We start from the raw sequence: 17,317 nt of genomic DNA, 5'->3' as shown, positions 1-17,317 counted from the left end.
TGGATGTGAGCACAAAAATATTCGCCGGCCTATCTCTGGGCTCTGCTCTGGATGCGATTGCGATTGCGATTGCGATTGCGATTGCGATGCGCCGATGCGTCCCCTCGCCCGGGGCCAGGCCTACGGGCTACCGCGGCGAATAGTAGGCCTGAGGAAAGGCTAGCGCTCCGTAGCAGCGGCCTAGGCATAACGACCCCGATCGATCTTGTCGACCTGATGATGGCGGCATCGCGGCAGCCGCTGGTTTGAAGGCGCGCGCGGGGAGAAGGGAAGTGATGCTTTACCCTGTAGCTGTTCCTGTAGTACGCGAGCGTCGACAGTGCGGTGCGCCGGCCGAGGATCCGGACAAACCGAGAGCGGCGACGGATCTGCTACGGGCTACGGCAACGAACGCGGCGGCGTCTTCCACGCGCAACTCACGGGTCACGGCTCACGAGTTGCCATGGAGCAGGCCCGACGCCGGGCGTCGACGCGGCCATCGGCCAACCCAACAGCAGTACAGCTACAGGACCACTCGGGTTTGGATTCTCGGCGGTCGGCGCATGGCCCGCCAACAAGCCGACGTGGCAACTGAATGCATGGGCGCGCAGGCCTCTTCAGGCCAGGTGCACTCGAATACTCTACCCTCATCACTCGTCGTATCGTATCCGGATGGCAGGATGGATGGGTGCGCATGCAACTTTGCAAGCAGTGCACAGAGGCATCAGCTGCCTGCCTGCCCAGTGCAGAGAGGGCTTTGATGAGAGGACTCGGGCGACTGTTTCGCCACAGGACCTCGAGTTGCATTACTTTGCTCACATTCCATACATATTTTTGCGCTTGCCTGCCTGCCTGTCTCTGTCTGCCTCCGCCTGCGCTATGGCCCCCTGGGCAGTGGACCCGCTGTGCGCCTGCGCCGCCCTCAAAAGGTGCGGCCAGGCTTTCGAGTTTTGACGACACACTGCCACACCCAGCCAGGCCCCCTGCAGAGTCCTGAGCCCACACCCAGACCCAGGCCGCGGATTCGGTTCACCGGACGTGGACGGGCCACGGCCCACCGGTTATTTTTCGTCCTTCCTTCACGAGTTTTATCTGCCGACTGGAAACTGCACATTGTGGAATAGTGTGCTTCCTCCGTGAACGCCCTCGCACTGGGCCACTGGCACTGGTCTTTTTGTTTTTTATTACACGGTGGAATAGTTGATGTACTCCTTTAATTATTATCTGAGAATCAATTACACTTCTAAAATTTATTTTTAGGCTAAGTTTCATACTAGGATTACCAAAGCTACTATTTCAGTTCTTAAACTTTGCTCTTTTTTTTTTGCTTATTTCTTCGACGAATGGACAACCAAATTGCATTTTTTACGAAGGTAATACCCTGCTTTTATAGGAAGCAAACCAAATTGCATTTTAGTTCTAAATCCTTCTGCTTTTCAGCTTAACTTCATCCACCATCCTATGATCGCCGCACCATTCAACCTTCTTGGGCTCTAGCACCACCCATAATTAAATAAAAAAATAATTACTATTTGGAGAAAAACATTATTAGTGGACAATAAAAAAATCCTTATCGGTCACTAATATTTGTAATGTGTTGTTTCAAATGTTACCATATAGACTAAAAATGCACCGCCCATAGCCCTCATAGTTGCACTGGTCCTGGATTTTTTTTACTGTGGAATTGTATTTTTAGCCCCTTTATTATTATTTGGGACTCAATTTTGCCTGTAAGCTTTTAAAATTGTTGTTTCAATCCTTAAAATTTACTTTTGGGCTAAATTTAATCTTATAACTATCAACATGACAATTCTAGTCCTTAAACTTTACATTTAGACTCAGTTTCATATAAGAGCTATCAAAGTGCATTTTAGTCCTCAAAACTTTTCTCTTCAGTTCAGCTTTGTCCATCATTCTATGAGCACCGCATCATTGTACCGGATCAACTCCAACACCGCCCCTGATTGAAGATAACAATATTAATATTCGGATAAAGACATTATTAGTGGACAATAAAAAAATTCTTTAATGACCATCAATAATTCTAATATGTCATTTTAAATGTTACCTTGTAATATTGTATATTTAGAAACGGCGAGTAGTAGCACCCCGATATTATTATTTCAAATGGAATGCCCATGCCCCGATGTTTCAAGCGCCCTGCTCTCCTTGCTTAATGGTCTACACACTGTGGCTCTGTTATTCGTCCCCTAAACAGGAGATGAAAGGAAATAGGAGCATATTTCTAGTTGAAATTAGCGTCAACGTAACTATTCAGAATGAACCCGCCCTGCTCGAGGTCCTGTGGCGAAACAGTCCCGTGGGCCGCCGCGACGAAGGAATACATTTCGGCCCACAGTGCCAGCCCCCACCTGCACAGTGCGCGGCAGAGCCGGCACTGCAGAAGTATACGGAGTACTCCTACGTCGTAAGTAGAGACTGTGCGTCGGCCCCATGCTGCCATTGATGGAGCAAGCTCCCCGTCCGGACGGGTCGGGCCGGTCCATGGCGGCACTGGTCATGCATGTGCATCAGTGCATGCACGCGCAGAGCAGGCTCCACGGAGAACAGTGGCGGTGCCGTCATCATATCTGCCGTGGATTTTCATTTTATTATTGCGGCGAGCGTGTCCAACGCAGCAACCGATGTGTCGGGCCTCCTGCTGTCGTGCATGCCGTGACGCCGGCCGTGTGGCCGTGTGGGCACACGAGAGATGCGATGTGATGCGACGACCGAGTTGTGTTTACGTGACACCGAGCTCGATCGAGCACGTACATACTACATGATACATGTACGTACTCCTGCATGCACGTGTGCTGCTCCGGCCGGCCAGCTGCTTTTGTACGAGGGCACTGAAGTGCCGGTAGGCCGTAGGCTGTAGCGCAGACGGCAGGCGCAGTCCACGTACAAGCGGCACGCTGGCGCACGGTTGCACTCTAGCAGTGAGTAATTGGATTATTATTTTCACTTTCTTGGACCGAAATATGTAACAGCTAGCAGGAGCTGTGCAGTGCACTGGACTGTGTACGGTGCAATATCGACGAACAGTGCCGCGAATCGGCATGCAACCATGCATGCATGTAGTAATGCCGGTTATATATATTCACACTGGACGGAAATACGTACGTGTACCGCCGCCCGCGCGCCGTACTGTACGTCTGTACCTACGACCGTTCCAGCAAAATAACCTCGGACGCCCGAGTAGTATATTAGCAGCAGCCCAGTACCGCGGTGCACTCCAACACTACTGAGCGCGCTGCGGTGGAATTCGGTGGCGCGTCGCGGCTCACGAATTCGGCCCATGACGACAGCTGACTGCCGGCCGGCTTCATAATTTCGGCCCATGCCACCCCGACTTCCAAGCGTCCAGCAGCAGCTCGGTGCGCCATCCGGGCCCCTTTTGCAGCGCGCGTCCCTGTCTGCCACTGCCAGCCGAGCGCACCAATTTTGGGAAAGCTTCCTTTGTAAGGTAAAATTTGGTCCGTGGCCCTCCGCGCATCGCTAGTTCAGTTCAGCTGCTCTCTCTCTTTTTTTTGGGGGGAGAGGATTCAGTCCAGCTGCTGATCTGCCGGGGAGGGAGACCGCCGACCCAAGAAGCTGGGGCCGTGGGCCTCGAACCGCGCGGCAACAACGTCTGGGCCTGGGCCTAGCTCAATGCACAGACTGCTGCTGCTGCTGAGTGCGAGCGACGAACGACCTTTCTTTCTCTGAATCTGATCCCCTTTTGCCTAGCTAACGACAGGCGGCTTTAATTTGTTGATCATCGATCCGGCCGGTCCGGCCTGCTCTTCGATCCGCTTTACTTTCACCATGTGTGCATTTGCTTGCTGCCTTTAGTGGACAGACACATGTGGGGTCAGGGTCAGGGTCAGGGTCAGGGTCGCGTGATGCGGCATGCAATGCAAGCGGCCATCGTCGACTAATACCAAATTAAAAGGGCGGATCGATCCAGCGCGGCGCGGCGTGCTTGCTTTAGAATTTCGTGCAGTCTTCCCACTGCGACTGCGAGACACGATCCCGTCGGCCGTCCACATCGTTCGACGTCACCGATTCGCTCCGTGCTCATAATCCCTCTTGTCTCGCCAAAAAAAAAAAAAGTCAGCCGACCGCCCCTCCTCTCGCTTAGTCGCTCCGATCCTTTGTTCAACAACTCAAGTAAGTACGAGCCTAGCTTTCTGCCCAGTTTCCAGATAGTCCGATACGTTGCTGCCCCCATTAATTTTCTTCGTCGATCCTTCACGTACGTTGTCCGAAGCAGTATTTAGGGGTACCAGCACGTTCGGGTTCTCGCCTTGCTTCAGCTTATTCTCTCTCACAGAACACTATTGAATTATCCGAAAATGTATCATCCGATCAGGGCGGATCAGCATCGACGGCGTAGGTGTTAATTAGGGAACATAACTCTGTCGGCAGCATCTATCCTTCATGTTACTTCAGCGCTTGGATTTGGATAGATCGATTGATTTAGGGTGTGCCTAGCCTGACGGGAACATTGGTTAGTTTCTCGGTGAAGCCCAGTGAGCTCTTTTTATTAGCACACATGTGTTGTCCGTGACCAATTTTTTTTTTTTAAAAAAAACCTCCACCATTTAGGATGCACCGTGGGAAGTCGTCTCGTCCACCTTCAAACCTAGGTTTTTCGACCATTTGCTGAGATCAGCCAACGGTTTGCTAGTTTGAAAACTCAAATCTCCTTGAGATCTCGGACTTTTTCGAGGGTGATCAATCCATAGGGATGCCATTTCAATAAGCCATTTAATTCTCTATGGGGCCTGGGGGGGGGGGGGGGGGGGGGGGGGGGGCTGGGTTTGTCTTCCCATTGCTTCCAAATTAGGTCTTAGATATTTTTACACAAGATCAACTATGAAGTTTTGGTGATACAAATGTTTGTGTTTAATATATATATATATATATATATATATATATATATATATATATATATATATATATATATATATATATATATATATGTGTGTGTGTGTGTGTGTGTGTGTGTGTGTGGACCTAATAACTAAACTCCTAAAGAGGCTCGAAGTATATAAAATACAGAAACTACTTACATAAAAAACAAGTTTAATAGACAGGAAATATAACACAATCGAGTCGAGTGATATAAAAAAGATAAAGATTAATTGTTCCTATCACGATGAAAAAACACCTATCCATCGTGGCTACCCTTACATGAGATACCAAACCCACGCGGATAAGCATTATTATTGTCGGAGCTAGTCGACAAACGATAAGCCATCCTCTCTTCTATTCGTAGCGTCATCATGTCCTACTTGGACCTAGTGGCCCACAATATCATAAGGGAGGTTTTGCTTGTATTTTTATAAATAATTGTTGCCTTTACATATATATTAACAATCTCTAGTAGATAGTTGGATTATAGATTTTCCATTACTACACAAATAATTTTGCGAGGCACCACCCATTTATTAACGAAGGCGGGCACACTTGGCAGCCACCTTCGTTAATCGGTGGCAGGGCTCGCGGCTGAGCATCCACCTGCGTTAATTGTTAAAGGAGGCAGACGACATTCTAAAATCAAAATGACTAGGTCTTATTTTCATTTTTTAACTCCATTCTCATTTTTCTTAAGAGATCCAAAAATATGACTTTTAACCGCCATGAATATAACTGAGACTGATCATTATTGGTTGAGGACACATAGATCAACTCTAAGAAACTCTTTATATCCTTTCTTATTGATAGGAATAGAGGCTTTGGTGTGAAAAAAAACTCTTCAACAATTTTTTAAATTAGATCTCTAAATATTATCATTCTTTATTCTGGATTTTTTATTGGTCAAAGATGAAGAACTGAATAGGCTCTCTATAGTGCGTATAAGATAAAGAAGTTGTTGGGAATGAAAAGATATAAAGGCTGATTTGTATTCAAATGACTCTTAATATCCATGCTAGTTCATAATATAGACCGAATGCATATCATCGTGGTTGTACGTATTTATGAGTCAACAAATGTATGTTTAGTATTCCTCCCAGTTCATATTATTTGAACAAACACAAAAATATTGTTCGCTTTTCTCATGCACAAGTGTACAGAGAAGAAATTGATATCAAATTGTAGCTTCTTACAACTTTCTAATTGAATTTTATATGAAGCACATTCCTGATATCAGTGGTCGATGAAGATGGAAAGGCAAGAGGGGCCATGAGGACCGAGGTCACATGTTTGACTCCGAGGAACGATATAAGTGTGGAAATTTGTGTAGCCGGGTTGGAAAAAAAAAGCATGTTTGCAACTTGGTGCTAGGATGGTCCAGCTTCGGCTGTGTTAGGTCGATCTCCTTCGGCGCTCGATAGAAGCGCGTTGTATGTTTTTTTTTAACTCTTTTCCTTAATACAATGATACGTAAATCTTTAGCGTATTCGAGAAAAAAAAACTTGGGACTGCCTTGTTTTCTGCGGTGACGACGAAAAGAAGCGAACAATGGTGCCAAACGCTCCTAAGAGCAAGTATAATGGCAGGCTGTAAGCCGACTAAATGCTGAGGTGGAGGAGAGAGGGGAGAAGAGAGAGGAGAAGCGGGCTGTAAGCTTACAACCGGCTTGGGCACAAGAACCAAGAAAATCTGTGAGAGAGACAAGTGGGCCATGTATTAACTGTAAAGAGTCAACTACTATATGAGTGGGCTGAGAGAAGGCTGTATATTAGCCTTGCTCTAAGTGCGAACGATTCTTCTCACCGGAGACAGCACTAGAACCGCAAAATGAACTAGCTTCAGCGTTTTTCATGCCGCGGTGTGATGGTCACAGAACCCATAGCACACCGCACGGTCCTCGAAAGAGGAACACGGACGATGTTACGTGCAAGAAACCCAGCTTATGGCCAGTCACTACTACGTCAACTAATAAAAAAGGTTTCTGAGCTCACCCACATGTAGAAATCATCTTTTAGAGGTTAGAGGCGGTTCGCAATTTAGTCCATCTCTAAAAATAGGTGTAACACATTAAAATTTGTAACTTTTTCAAATCAAGTTAGATGGAGATAAACTTTATATCAAAGTTCTAGTACTCTAAGAGATCTACAACCTTATAATTATTCCATTTGAAATCATTTAAGGCCCAAAAATCCCATTTTAAGTTTTTATTATTTGACATTCAATACTTTAAATTTTTTCGAGCGACCTCGGATGGAGAAACAACATAAAACAAAGTTATAGTACTCGAAGGATCTACAACTTTATAGTTGACTATGTTTTCATTTGAAATGATTTAGTGTCCAGAAATTTTGTTTTAATTTTTCAAATTTTGAACATTCATTTCTTACATTTTTTTTATTTACCTCAGATGGAGAAAATACCTAAACTAAAGTTATAGTACTCGAATAGATATGAAACTTTGTAGTTGATGGCTTTTCGTTTGAAATCATTTTGGATCCAAAATTCTATTTTAAGATTAATGATTTTGAAATTCATATTTTTTATTTGAATTAGTCAAATGACCTCGGAAGGAGAAATGACATGAACCAAAGTTGTAGTAATCAAAGAGATCTAAAACGTTTTAGTTCAAACTTTTATTTTGAATTCGTTTAGGTTTCAAATATGCATTATGATATTCACTGGAGTGAATACAAAAGGAATGTGTGAGCCACTTAGACACAAGTGACTTTGAGGTGGCTAAGGTCGTGAATTAGATCCCCTATGGCTGCACATGCGTCAATTTTGCACAAAAAATTGCATGGCTGATTGCTCGAAACAGGCAGGTAGAGGCAAGCCAAATAATCGTATTGGGGCATAATGGGCTTTGCCCTCCCCCTATTGAGATTCTTATGAAGATTATAGTCATGTTTGCTTGCAAAATTGGTTGGTACATAAGGTAAAACTATGGAGACAGTGGGGGGAGCCATGTTGGGACCATAGTGGGGTCGCCCCCCCTGAAGATCAAAGTTAATTTTACCTCCAAACAAGTCGGTACAACAACTAGAGTATAAAGTGTTGGAAAAGTGATATCGGGCTAGTGGATATGGCCATATGGGCCAACGCCCAGAACCGTTGAGCACGAGTCAAGGGGAGCACGTAGCTCCTCTAGGCGCCACGATCAGGGGCGCCCTGTAACAACCGAAGGTTGTGGCCCCAAGCTGAGCAGCACTAGATATAAGGGAAAGACAGTTACCTGTGTGAGCCAACGCATGCGCAAGGGTGTCCACCCAATTCCAAAACTAACTGACCGATCCTAAGGGTGCCAGATCAGCTTGAAGTCTATCGCCACCGTCTCTCGTCTTTTAGATCAAGAACAAGCTGTGTTAGGAGGTGGCACTGGTGAATTGGAGGTGAAGTGCCACGTCTGCGATCTCGATCTACAACCACCGATGGCAAATGACATGACTTCGCATTACGGTTAGTTTCCCTTAATCCACATTAGATTAGTTGGTGTTTATGTAACTTGATCAGTGCTCCTATGGTTTAGCCCCTGTTTTCTAATATAAGGATTTTTTTTTCTTTTGTTGTTAAGATTTACCAGTATTTGTTTACCACGTACTTGTGTATACACATTGGTTCACATTATGGCAAATTGGCCCTCTCTATGTTTTGCTTCGCGCTTTGCCACTACTGATGTCCTCTTCTTTCAGGAAAGTAAAAAGCAGTACACTTTTCTTGATCAACATGAAAAATATATTGCAGCAAGATATGTTGTAATGTGTGTGGTCGGAATTAGCATTAGGTTGGCGGCGGACTTGTGCTCTGTACATTGCAGATAATTAAGTCAAATCTAATCTTCTATATATTTCTACGTAATACATCCCTGAATCACTAGAAAAGTCCATCATATGCACCAATTAGCTAAGGCTCTGTGTTGCATTGGTAGTGTTGGTCGATATAGGCTTAGGCACTCCCGTGTTGTAAGGAGCCATTTTTATCTTCTTTTGGAAACAAACTAGAAGCTAATGAAGTCACTATTTTTACTTCACTAGGTCCTGCTCCTCCTTGTATAGTAGGAAGGACCTAAAACCGTTTAAAGCTATGACAAATAGGATCTAATGCATGGTTATCTTCATGTACCCGTTACAGAGCAAAGATTCAAACTCATCGACATTTTCTTGGTACACGGTCCAGAAGAATTTTAAAGCAAAGCAGGAGAGCCGGCCACGGGCCACGTGATACCGTCCCTGCAGCAAAAATTTGGAGAACATTCCCATGTCCTCCCCACGGGAGAAAGGTTCCAGGCGCTACAATCCGTGATGGCCATGCACGCGTTGCCAGCAACCATCCATCCACCAGGCACTGCACTGCACCTAGCTACAGCGGCGGCGGATGTGGATCACCACTCGGCTCACCTGCACCTTCAACCAAAACACAACAGCGCTTCCCTCACACACACACACACACACACACACACACACACACAAAACAGCGCAGGGTCTCTAGCTAGCTAGCTAGCTAAGCTAGGGATGCACCATGAACCTTTTCCTGTCGTGCAGACCATGGCCATTTTTTTAATAGAATTTAGCCCATTGCAGCTAGCTCAGCGACAGCGACCACTCCGATTAGTCAAGAGATGTGAGATCATATCTGCATTAAACAATACACCTGACGGGGGTGGTTTAGCTTGACGGCATGAGTGAGCTGAGCAGGCAAAGTAATTAACAATGCCATGGGTGTAACGGTCTGGAGCAGACAAGGCCTAGCGTGTTGCAGTTGCAGGTCACATATGTGGATGCTTTGTTGAGCAAAGGGTTCTGTTAATTGTAAATATACATCTCTTTTAGGGCCTGTTTAGAACGTATGAATAAAAAACATAGGAATAAAAAAAAACACAGGAATAGAAAGTGAGTAGATGTTGAAAACAGAGGATTGAAAAACGTAGGAATTTTGTGGAAAGGAGTTGTCGGTGTTTCGTACAAGCACCGGCAAGTAGATTTATAGTAATGCGCGTTAGGCTCGGATGGTGCGCTAAAGGACATAAGATTTATACTGGTTCGGGCTGAATGTCCCTATGTCCAGTTTGTTGCTGCTCGTGTTATTAACACCGAAAACGGTTCGTAGTAGGGGTACCAACGATCGAGAGAGGAACTGGTCCCAAGTCTCTGATGAAAGGGTCGAAAGGGGGCCAAGAGCCTGGTAGCAGCTTGACTGTGTGTGTTATGTGTTGTGCCATCAAAAGTCGGTCCCTCTGTTGAAGGAAGCGCATCCCCTTTTATAGATGAAGGGGACGACTTTACAAGCACGAGGGCTAGGATGCGTACTCTACCTAGCCTTGTGGCTCACGTCTACCCAGCCTGGTTACCCATTCTGATGAGTGCGAAAGGATGATAAGCACCTATAATACTGTCGATACCTCTGTAGAATGTCAGGATGGTTACAGAATACTGCCCTGCGCAGGGTATGGGCTGTGGTACAGTGGTTTTGACTTATGAGCCTCGCCCAGCCTTGCTCCACACGTCTTCTGGTTCCTATGAGTCTCTGTCAGAGGGACGCGGGGTCGGGGTCCGGAGTAGCGCCGTGGGCAAGGTCTTCCGATTTGGTGGACCCGAGGGGTCGGGAAGCGGGCGCCGCTCCCTTGGGTCCATAACGTGGTGACGGTATATCCATCATTCGTGGAGATCACAAATCTTTTTCTGGAGCGTAGTGTTTGTCATATATCTTCGTCCGGTTCCGTGTCCCAGAGCTGAAGGCGGCGCCTACAACTCTACAGGGTGAGGAGCACGTACTTGCAATACTTTTCAGGCTCTGCGGTGCCCGGAAGGGTCTAAAGCACTCGTCCCGTCGTTCCCTAGCAGTACCTTTTCTGCCGGGGCGCAGGGTATGGACCTTGAAGCCGTGGTTGACCCGAACATCTCGTCTTACCCTGTACCCATCATCATGAGGGAACGAGGAGAAGTTGTCAGGTAAGACGAAACCGGTCTTTAGACATCGAGTGGGGCGAGGTTCGTCCTCGGTCGTCGGCGAGGCAGAGACCAGTCCTTATCCCTTGGGCAAGACCGAGCCCGCCCCTCGGGGGTCGAGCGAGGCGGAGACTAGCCTTTAGCCCTCGGGTGAGGCAGAGCTGTCCGAAAGGCGTCGGGCGAGACGGAGACTAGCCCTTAGCCCTCGGGTGAGGCTGAGCTATCCCAAAGGCGTCGGGCGAGGCGAAGACTAGCCCTTAGCCCTCGGGTGAGGCGAGGCCGGCCCAAAGGCATCGGGCGAGATAGAGACTAGACCTTAGCCCTCGGGCGAGGCGGAGCTGTCCCAAAAGCGTCGGGCGAGGCGGAACCAAACTCCTCTCATTCGGGCAAGGAATGTAGCGGCGCCCTTATCCGTCTAGAAGTTTTTAACGTTCGATGGTTATTGGTTCCACCTTCTAGGGTACCCCGGTATTAGGTCCCCGACAGTAGCCCCCCGAGCCTCCGGGTGATTCGGATAGAATCGCCTGGGGGTGTTTTTGATTTTGTCGGAGTTACTTTGCCAGAGGGTGCGCGCGAGCGCACCCGATGGGTGTAGCCCCCGAGCCCCCGGGTGATTCGAATAGAGTCGCCCGGGGGTAGTTTTGGACCCTTCGCGGGTAAGGCTAAAAGACTTGGTTTTTTGTCAACTGGGTATTTTTAAGGGAATCGTGATATTCTGTTCACGGGAATTTCATTCAGTGTCGGCCCGGCTAGGACCCTACTGCGGATCGAGGCCCTGGTGGTCTGCGGGCCTATCCCTCGTTGGGACGGCCCTCCGACTCTAGGACCCTAGGTGGGCCGACCTCTGGTCGTTTATGGGCCCAGACGGGTTTAGTGAAGAGATTTTTCTGGTCCACGTCCCCTCTGTGTGGAAAGAGTCCGGTTGCTTCGGGAAAGCGAACCGCCCGGTGTGATTTTGGTGGGAGAGGATAGGGATCGTGGGCGCATGTCCCGTGACGCGACGTGATGGTGCGCGTGGCCGGCCCAGAGATCGAGGCGGATGGTTGCCCTTCTCGCATCCGTCACCACTATAAAACCCCAGGGTTCGCCCCCAAGGTTCCATATTTTGCTTCCTTGCCTTCACATCCGCAGCTTTTGCCGCCAGTCGCCCTAGCTTCCCACGCCAAAATCGCTGCTGCCATTAGGTTTGCATCTACGTTTACCACCACCGTCGAGCTCGCGTCCGTGCTGCCGCCCTCGTTTGAGCTCGCACCCACCTTTCCTCCGATGTTTCAATGGAGTTGTGGGGCAGATCCGGCATTACTTCTCGATGTTTGGAGGGCCTCATCCACTGCGGCCTCCTCCGCCCGCTATCCACCATCGAGGAGTGGCTATTACCTGTGATGAGAGCGAGCCTGCGTCGCCCAAAGGGTACGTCGTGTCTTTTGCCATCTTTCATGAGCGGGGTTTTGCCATACCCGTGCATAGATTTCTTTGGGGGTTGTTGGATTATTACCAAGTAGAGCTGCAGCATCTTACCCCCAATGGTGTCCAACATATGGCGACGTTTGTTGCCCTGTGTGAGGGTTTCCTAGGGATCGATCCCCACTTCGATTTGTTGAGGCATTTTTTCACCGTTAGCTTGTCGAAGAGGAAGATTGGGGGGAAGGATGTAAGCGTGCCGATGGAATGTGCCAGCATTCATCTACGCCACACCCGGTCAAGGGACTACCCGCTGATACGTCTATCATCCTCAAATAAGGGGTGGCACTCGCATTGGTTTTATATCAGGGATGACCTGAGCGCCACATTACCGAAGTACTCTAGGCACCTCATCGACGAGGCTCTAGAGTCGTGGCAGTGGGGCTGTCCAAATTTGGAGAAGAAACACCTTGCCGACCTTCTCGCCGCCATTCACGCTCTGAAGGCCCTGGGCGTGAAGGGGTCGGGGATCATTGGTGCCTACCAAGCGAGGAGGGTGGCGCCACTAATGGCGCGCGCGCTTCCCCTGTACCAGATGGTTCCTAGAGAGTTGTTCGAAGGAATGGTGCTCGCTGATGAGGCGCTCGCTCCTTCTGAAGTGGCGCAGCGTATCAGGGCAGCGATGGAGCCTATGAAGGACACCTTCGGCTCCACCCTCAAACCTATGTATCCTGTGCCAGGGCACCCCCCAATGCGACCAGAACTTAGGTTCCTTGAATTTGTAAGCTTTCCTTCCCCGTACCCTCCTTTTCGATTGAATTTCTGATCCTTTAATACCAACCTTGGGATGGCAGGACCAGCCGAGGAGGCTATTCTTCAAGGACTGCTCGGTCCCACTGCCGAAGGATTGGGTCATGATGGCGGCGAATCGTGTTGTGGCTGAGTGGGAAAAGAGGACAAGGGAGCAAAAGAAAGCTGAGGAGCGGCGGAAGCAGGAAGCACGGGACCGAGGAGAGGATGTAAGCAGCGATGACGATGATGATGACAGCGATGATGATGGTGATGATGAGGTTGCTACCGGTGTGGATTGGGGCATCCTAGAGGACAAGGGCATGCTGACCAATGTCCCCTCGTCTGTGTAGGAACCCCCCTCGTCTCGCGCAGAGGGAAGTGAGTCCGCAAGGATGGAGGAGGTTGGAGCCGAGGAGTCTGCTGTTTCACGCGGGGTGCCGGTAGAGGATCGGTGGGTGGCTAGATCCGAGGAGGCCCCTAAGGTGCTGATGGAGGAGGGGGCCTGTTGTCATGTCTCATGAGAGGACGGAGGTGAGTGGATCCACCACCCAACCTAAGGTGTTGACCGAGAGGGGTGCCTCTACAGCCGCGCCCTCGGAAACGAGGGAGATAAGCTCCCCTGCCTAGGAGCAGGGGACAGGTTTGAAGCGGTCCCATCCTAATGAGTTGGGGCAGGGGTTTGGGGGTTCATCCCCAAAGCGCTCCCATCGGTCGAAGGCGTCGGGGTAAGCCACTAACTCCCCTGTTTTTCTTTTATTTTGTTTTTCTGTTTTGACTTTATGCCTTTTTCTTTTGTGTAGACTTTTGTGGATGGGCCGCGTTCTGGGGATGGCACCCAAGAAGAGCCTTACCCATCAGGCAGGATGAGGGGCATCGCTCGACGCTGCTCCTGTTTCGGGCAGGAGTGGCGACGAGGCTACGGCTATGTTGGTTGACTCGACGGCGACCATGGCCGTACCCGCGCCCTTGGTGGCCACCGAGTAGGTAGGATCTTCCATAGTGGGTGCGGCACCGCTGGCCGAGGGTCGTGTATCGCCGGTGGAGGTGGTCGTGACCGCACCACGCCAGGATCAGCCGGGCGCAACCACGGTGGTGCTCGAGGGCGTAGTGCAGTCCGCGCCACCAGGGGCCTAGGCGGATCCACCCATGGCGCTTAAAGTGGCCCCGATGGAGGAGGATCCGGCCGGAGGGTCCTCGGGCATCATGGCAATGGTGTGGAGGACCAGGAGGGAGTCTCCCCTGGCCCCTTTGTCGGGAGGCAACCGCTCCCCCACGCGGGGCGAGCCGCCGCTTCAGTGGATGGATGATCAGGACCCAACGTCGGCCCTTTTCACGCTCGACGACCATTCCGAGAGCATGGAGCGGGAGAGTCTCGACTTTGGGCTTTCAACAATGATGAATACCCTGGACCAGGTCAGAGGGGCCCTACATGAAATTGTCGTTCCTACTAGCCAGGTATCTGCTCGTTCTTCCTTGTTTTCCTCCTTCAAGTACTTTTGTGTTTTCATATTTTTGATACCAGTCTTCTTTTCAGGTCATCATTGCTCGCAGTCAGAGCAAATCCTAGTTCCTTCATGAATAGAAGGCGGAATGGGATTGCCTTGCCGAAGAGGCCCAACTACGAGGAGATGTGGGCGCGCAGCTTGCTGCCACCCAGCAGCGGGAGGCCCAGGCGCGTCAGGACACGGAGGAGGCCCACGGGATGTTTAAGGACTTGTCGACGAGGACAAAGCTGGATGAGGAGGAGATCTCCAAGCTCTGAAAGGAGTGAGATGAGCTACTACAGAAGAATGCCGCAGCTAGTGAGAAAGCCAGCGAGCTCCTAGCGGAGCTACAGACAGAGCAAGACCTCAAGCTGAAGGCTGAGGAGAGGTCCGTGATGTTGCACGAGAAGGCGAACCAAGATGCCGCAGTGATCGAGCGTATGACCCGAGAGCATGACGAAGCATGTCAGGAGGCCAAGGCACGCTAGGTGGATCTTGGAGTCGAGGTGACCTGACGGTTGGATGCCGAGGAAGTTTCTGCCGGTTTGTGCATCGATCTTGCCGAGGCGCGGCGGCTTCTTCAAGCTAAAGGTGATGAGTATGATCGCCTGTCCCTCGCCGTTCTGGTGGTCTGCGACAACCTACAGGTGGCACAAGAGGAGGGGACCAGCTCGCTTGTGACCCGTGCTGCTAGTATCATGGCTCGGGTGGGCTAGCTTGAGGAGAGTGTTTTTCACGTCGGGATCACCTAGGCCTTCACCGTCGCCCATGCTCATTATGAGAAGGAGATCAACCTAGAGGTGATGAGCGAAGGTTTCCCTCCTACCTATGAGGATGATGAGCTGGACGCAATTGAGAAGGTGGTGGATCCTCTTGCGAAGAACCTGGCGGATAATATGAAAGAAATGGTTCTCCCTTCGTGGAAGTAGTTAGTTGAATAAATTTGAACAAAACTTATATGTAATATGTGAACAAATTTCGGTACTGTCGAGTAAAGAAGCAGTTTCATGATTTTGCTTTGTAATTTTGTTTTGTTTGATTTCACCTTCGTAGCCGTTTGGTTGTTTGGTTTTTTGCGGTCTTACTAATCTGTTCCCCCGAATCTTGCCGCTGGCCTTGACACGAGGAGGAAATCTAATGTAATGATTGTTTCAAAAAAAGGAAGGGAGGTAGCCATACCTTAACTAGCCCGCGAGTAAGGTCTGACCCCCTGCATTTGCTAGAGTCAGGTGTTACTAGAGACCGGAATGTTCAGATGGAATCCCATTCCATGGTTTTTGTGACAGGGTCGGTGAAGTCCTTGGATGGCGTTGCACTATTCCCCGCCTTGCCTTCCAACAAAATTCCCCAAATGGGGACTCTATGGGCTCGGCAAGGGAGGGCCTTCGAACCTATGTCCCTGTATTGAGCGGCTTGAGCCCCCGGGCCTTGTTAGGGTCTGATAGGGGTCGGCCGTAATTCGTGTGTTACCCCATCCTCGATTTTCGTAATCGGAGGGGCTGAGTAAACAACACTTGCTTCGGTGGCTTGAGTGTTGTGCTCAATGAGCTCACTAACGGGTACGTTCGTGTGGAATCCGTATTCATCATTTGCTGATGGGGTCGAAAGAGTCCTCTAGTGGCATTCCACAACTTCTTAACCCACCTCCTGGCAGATGCCCAAGCCGTTCGATAGGCTCAGGTGGCCCGATGGCCTCTCCTCAATGGAGATTCTGTGGGTTTGGCTCGGGGTTAGAATTGAATGAGAAAAGGTTAAGACGTCCCTATCCGCTTCTGAGCGGGGTCGGGTAGGGCCGCTGGGCTCGTCTTAGTTATTTCTCCCTCGCTCTGTTTGGCATGAGGCGGCCTCGAGCCCTTCGTGGGCCGGCCTTCGAACCTCGGCCTGCTGCCACCCATATCGAATGAGGCGACGACCGTTTCGTGACGTGACATGAAGCATTGGGATGCAAAGTTTTGCATATGAAATGTTTGAATGCATAATTTAATCGAAATAAAGGCGGGGTCAGTAGCGTTACCTTGGTAGCATGAGTGATGGAAAGCTCCTACCGAATGTGTTCGAGCCAGGTTCTGGGTCCGATGTTTCCAACGAGGCTGGTCGTAAACTGCATAAGTATTTCTACTTTTATTTTTGTGATTGATTCTTAAGCGATCTGCTAGCCTCCCCCTCGAAGGGGACTCTACAGGTGGACCCCTCCAAAGTCCTTTCAGGAAGGTGGGAGCTAAGGCTAGTAGCGTGAGGGAATGTGAACGCGATTATGCTGGTGAACCAAAAAGACTCTATAGCCGACGGAGCGTAGGGCCCGATGGTTCGTCCAGTTGTATTCATCATTATATTCCCACACGTCGTGCTTTTGGTTTCCCAAATGTAAGGAGGAATTGGGCTAAGAGGGTGTTTAAACAAACATGCGCCCTTGGCAGCCCCTGAGCGATGTTCGTGTCCCTGCCGTTGCTGGGGTCGGAAGCTCGGAAAAGAATTCAACACTCAACAGTAAATAAGCAAGGGTGCTTATCTTACGGTCAGTCATTTGTTGTTTTGCCTGGGTCGAGCGATCGATCTAGGAGGCCCGTTGGGCTTTCCCTGGAAAGAGGTTCCATTGCTGGGTCGTCCCTGGTCTTGCCTGGAGAAGCGAAGAGTCGCCTGTAGGTGAGTGTGCCCCGGTGCTTGCGTCCGGGGCGCATTAGTGGTGGGCCATGCCTGGGTGACGTTCTAGCTTACCAGGCGATGTCCCGTCGATCAGAGCGTGTCCTGTTGTTTTCGGTGCGTCACCTCAGATTCCTGTCAGCATTGATTTCGCATTTGTATTGAATAGGGGAA

This window comes from Miscanthus floridulus, chromosome 7 (assembly GCF_019320115.1).
Source record: "Miscanthus floridulus cultivar M001 chromosome 7, ASM1932011v1, whole genome shotgun sequence".
NCBI lineage: Eukaryota > Viridiplantae > Streptophyta > Magnoliopsida > Poales > Poaceae > Miscanthus > Miscanthus floridulus.
The sequence above is the reverse complement of the archived record's forward strand: the minus strand, read 5'-3'. Positions refer to the sequence as shown.